The 5,140-nt window shown below is 40.2% G+C and overlaps 1 non-coding gene across 1 annotated transcript; it reads right to left on the reverse strand.

The window, feature by feature from the left end:
* Window positions 1-4,351: 4,351 nt before the first annotated feature.
* Window positions 4,352-4,488, reverse strand: LOC111757621 (small nucleolar RNA SNORA2/SNORA34 family). The gene has a single exon (XR_002791923.1). It is a non-coding gene; the product is annotated as a small nucleolar RNA SNORA2/SNORA34 family (small nucleolar RNA).
* Window positions 4,489-5,140: the final 652 nt, after the last annotated feature.

The following is a 5,140-nucleotide window of genomic DNA, read 5'->3' on the forward strand; positions in this document are numbered from 1 at the left end:
CGGAACCTTCCAAAGTGGGTTGTAAATTATTAGACAGCATGAAACTCCTCTTGTGATCACTGGAGCTAGAACAATTTTGAAATAACTGCATAGAAAAAAATTGGCCAAAAAATCTTTATTTTCGGCCCATAAATGGAATCTAAGTAAAATTAAATGTCTTAGTCATGATGGTTTGGATTATTCTGTTGTTACTGCAGTTACTAATTATTTCCTTACTTTGTCTTACTTTTTTTGTTTGTAATCTAATAAATATCCCTGATTTAACTCAGATAAAAGAGAATACACAAATACAATCTGTAGCCAGAGTTTTAAAAACCAAAACATTAGGACCCCCCTCTCAAAACCCCTCGTACCCCCACTACCACGCTGGGCCTTCCTTTCAAGGGCATAGAGGAGTTCATTTGAGTTTTGAACTTCAAATGAATCAGTGTTTTGGGTCTCATGCTGACATGCTGCCTCACTGTCTTGGATTCACCTAAGCTCTGAGGGGTTGGGCCCTCAGGCAAGTCCCCCAGTGCAGACTCCGGCCAGTGCTGCCCAGGCTGGGTGCCCGCCCAGCCAGACCTCCCACCTTGTCCTTGCCCCTCCCTCCCTGCTTGCCTACTCCCTGGGTACCCCACAAGTGGGCCACACAGCACTTTCCCTGTGGTGCTACAGCTGGGGACCCAGAGGAAAGCTGCAAGTCAGCTCAGGTGCCTTCTGGACACCATCTCTTTGAAATGTCTTCCTCCAGGCCAGCAAATTTAGACCCTTACAGCGGTGATGAGTATGAGATTCGGGGTGAGGAAAATCTATCTTCGAACTGCTGTTCTAGATTCTGAATTTCTCTGAGCCTCAATTTCTTCATAGATAGTAACAGTAATAGTCTGCACTGAACTCATAATATGGTTGTCAGTTACACACAGTATTACTGAGTTAATGCACATTATTATTGTGGTCATTTTCATTACAGATGCCCTGCATTACATGGGGTTCTTTCTACCAACTAAAGATAAATCACTTTGTTAAAAATAAATTAAAAACTTTAACATCAGCAGTTCTTACCATGAAAATGATATTAAAGAATGCTATCTAGAAGTAATCATAGTCAACCTAATTCTTTGAATACACTGAAAAATTAAATTAAGAAATATTCAAAATACTATATACTGTCAAGTATACTATATATAGTATATAGTATATAAAATACTATATACTGTCAAGTATATAGTATTTCCCACAAAAGAGGAAAGATAGTAGTATTTATATATTCTTTTTATTTTAAAATGATCAAAAACATACAGGGAAACAGATTGTAAAGTAAGAGGCTAAAATGCCAACAGAGGTTGGGGCCTAGCTCAGTGGTAGAGCAGTTGCCTAACATGGGACCTGGGTTCCATCCCCAACTCCTCAAAAAAATGTATCCCCCATTTCCCTGTAGATGATGGGATTTTGGTCCCTTTTTATTGTTCCCCTGGTTTTCTAGGTATATATTTTGTATTTTAACCATTGTTATTATTCATGCTCATGTATATACATTGCACATATATACTTGTGTACATTTATATGTAAATTAGAGAGCAGAATTTTAAAAATAAACCATTATTAAACAATAAAAAGGAAAGCAATGTAATGTACTGACTGAGAGTGGAGTCATGAACTGGTTTAGTATCAGCTTCTTGGCTTTCATTTGTTTCTTTGTGTGTAAACTGAAGGGTCATTGTCATGCAGTAGAGACAAGGAGGAATATATGTAGCACTTGGGTGCTTGGGGACCAGTGCGGGCACCCAGTCTCAGAAGGGCGTGGTAGCCAGAGCACAGAGCCCTCAGGAAGGCAGGTCTGGGTCATTGCATCAGATAAGCCATCCAGATGAGCAACAGTGCTGGTTGACAGTGAAAAGAATCTACAGTGGGCGACAAAGGGAGTGATAATGAACATCAACTTGTGGCTCTAGGACTGGCTGTCCCAGGAGGAGCTCTAGTTTGTCCTGGTAAGCTTGTCCTAGCTTGTCCTTTCCCCTTTCTATGGGGAAAGATGCTTCTAGGATGTATCTGAAGCATGGATCCAAGAGTACAAAGGACACAGTAGTAGATATCATGACTTCCCAGTTAGATGCCCCTTCAGGAAGTGCTTGTGACCCCTGCTGCCAGAACTGCTGTTGGTGACTGCCTTAAGCTGCCAGTCCCCCACGTCAGAAAGTGACATGACCAAATTTATGCCTGAGAAAAATTTCTGTGACAGTTGTGAAAGGGAATGAACTAGATCTAGACATATCTATACAGCAAGCTCTCCAAAATAAACCTTGAGTATAAAAATCAAGATGTAGAAAAATATATACAGAATGTAACCATTTGTGTAAATCTTGGAAAACACACACTTAAATAGAACTGCATGTGACACATATGTGTATCCTACTGTACAAAATAAACACAGCAGATGCATTAGTGTTCATTTTGTTCACTACATAAAGTCAGCATTTGTCGTGTAACACACAACCCCAGTATCTTAGTGGGTAACAATAACAAGCATTTGTCTTTACTCACATTCCATGAGGGCTGCAGGGTAGTTGTGCCTCTGTTCAACTGTCAGGATCTGCTGGACTCTGATGGGGTTAACTGGGCTCAGCTCAGGTAGCAGCAAGTGGCTTCTCATTCTGATACCATGGCTGGAGGAACAACCCCCATCTGGGATTTGCTATAGTCATAGTAAAGGAAGATAATTCAGGAAGAATGATGTTAAACCATGAGAGCACATTTAATACCTGGTCATATACATGCTTCCTATTGACTCACATCTCTCTAACCAAAGAAAGCCACACAGCCAAGCCCAGAGTCAGTTGTCCTATCTTCAGGGAAGCATAGCCAGGCAAGAAGGCAACACGTAATTGGGAACAAATAATGCAACCTGCTGTATGCACCTAAGTTGTGGTAGTGATCATATTGGAAGGAGCAGGAAGGAAATTGGGCAGGGGAGCCAATGAATGAGGCAATGTGATCAAGAACTATAATACAATTTTATAAAAGGATGTGAACCTGGCAATTCTAGATGATGGAAATATAGATAATTGTTTAGTTACCTTTGGGACTTAGCTTTCGACTTTTGCAGAAATAATGGGTTGATGAGTGGGTTAGCAATGTTGTTGGGAGGGGAATAGTTGGGAAGCAATTGAAGAATGGCATATAAAACAATAAAGACCTGGACTATAGCCCTACGAACAGATATTTGTGTAATGGAATTATTGAAAGTATATAATTTTGATCAAGTTTGAGAGTAATTAAATATGAAGGGTGAGAGAGGGGAATGAACTAAAAATGTCCACATAGATGAATCAACAATAGCTTCCAGCTCAGGTACAAGGTGGAGGAACAGCCATTCTCTCTGCCAGGGAACAGAGAAAGAGAGAAGACAGGTTTTTATTTGTGCCTTTGCTTGTTCTTTCTCATTGGCTTTCTCACTGGCTCACAAACCAAGAGTGCATTCACCCTTTTCATTTGTTTTGTACTGTTTGTTTGGCAATAAGTCTCTTCACTTGAGAGTTTTATTTCTACAGAGACAAGGTTGATGAATTACTGTAAGCTGGTCAGGAATGCGTTGTCTAAAGAGAAAAGTGCCCATGGTGAAAAATCTCCACCTGAAAAGCACAGAGTTATTACAGGTTTCCTCTCATTCTCCTCCTCCTCCTCCTCCTTTTCAGCCTCCTCATCCTCCTCTTCCTCTTCATCGGAGCTCCTCCTCATCTTTCTCCTCCCCCTCCTTCCTCCTCACTGTTTGGAGAATCATTTACTATCATCAAATGCATACATTTACTTATTCAATAGAAGCCTGACACTTCGGACAGAGAGAGATATGACTCCATGAATGACTTCTAATTAAGACAAGTCTTTTTTTTTATTTTAAAGAAGGTAGAACTAAACACAACAAAACAGAACAAAATAGGACATAAGAAAGCAATGTAAGAGATATAAATTTCAAAGCTAGATGACCTGAGATCTTCACTAGCTATCATATTGTCTCTTGTTTTCTTTCAAATAGTTGTCCATGTCTTTGCATACAGAGAATTCATACAAAACAACATAGTATAAAACTGATCCAAACTGAATGAGGAAGACATTTTAGGTCTTCAAAACCAGGCAATAAGGAAGTTGTTAATGGCTGTTGTAGTCTCATTCTCTTCAAAATAGCTGTCCATACTTTCATGTATATTTAAGTTCAACAAAACAAAACAGGCAGGCAGGGAGGGATTGCTTGGTTTCCCAGTTCTCCAGGTCCCAGCATGGCATGGGTCTTAGTAAGTGCTGGTAGCTCCCATCCTGGGCCACCACAGCCTGCCACACTCACAGCTGCTCACTGGGAGGGGGAGGGGTTGCTTCAAGCTGTTTATTTCTAATGAATTGACCATTCCACTGCCCAAGTTCTGATATGGCCAACAGACCATAGAAAGACATCTCTTTAGGCTCCTGCTTGAAACCAACAGCGTCAGGAAGCTTCCAGCCTTGATTCAGGGCAAGAACAAGACCAGTCTTAACATCTGGTATCTTAATATGGTACTTGTGGCTTTTTAAAAATTTGAAGTTCATTTTTGAAACTACAGTTCATTTCTCTGCTCTAACTCACTTTTGGTCATCATGGAGGAAGTACCCACCACCCCTGGGAGTTCCTGAAGAGAATTATTGATCAACCTAATCAAGATATACTATCCCAATTGCTAAAAAAGAAAAAAAACCCAACCTTTCACATGATATAATAACAAACATAAGAAAAAGAGCTAGAATTTCTTATATGCAGATAAACAGAGTTTGAAGAAAGAAAAGACCACTTTCTGCTGGTTAAAAGTAAACTTACCATTACCTCTGGACTCTTAATTCCTCCTCACTCATCTATACTTGAGGATGGGACTGGAAGCTAATAGCTAATTCCCTACCTGTGCCCATGATTCTACCCCACCCCACAACCTATCTCCACTGTCATCTACCTGCAGCTCATATTTCTGGCAGTACAATGCTATGATCTTATTCAATTTAAGCCAGGGATGAAAGAAATGGTGGTATTGAAATTGCCTGGATCTGTTAGCTTTCATCCTGACAACGCAGAAAGAACATAGCTGAAGAAATTCTGGAATATCAGCCCAGTTTTTCCCTTTCACTCTATAATATTGAGCAA

Source organism: Cavia porcellus, unplaced genomic scaffold (assembly GCF_034190915.1).
Source record: "Cavia porcellus strain 051 isolate PalLab524CR breed Dunkin Hartley unplaced genomic scaffold, mCavPor4.1 scaffold_31, whole genome shotgun sequence".
In the NCBI taxonomy this organism is placed as follows: Eukaryota; Metazoa; Chordata; class Mammalia; order Rodentia; family Caviidae; genus Cavia; species Cavia porcellus.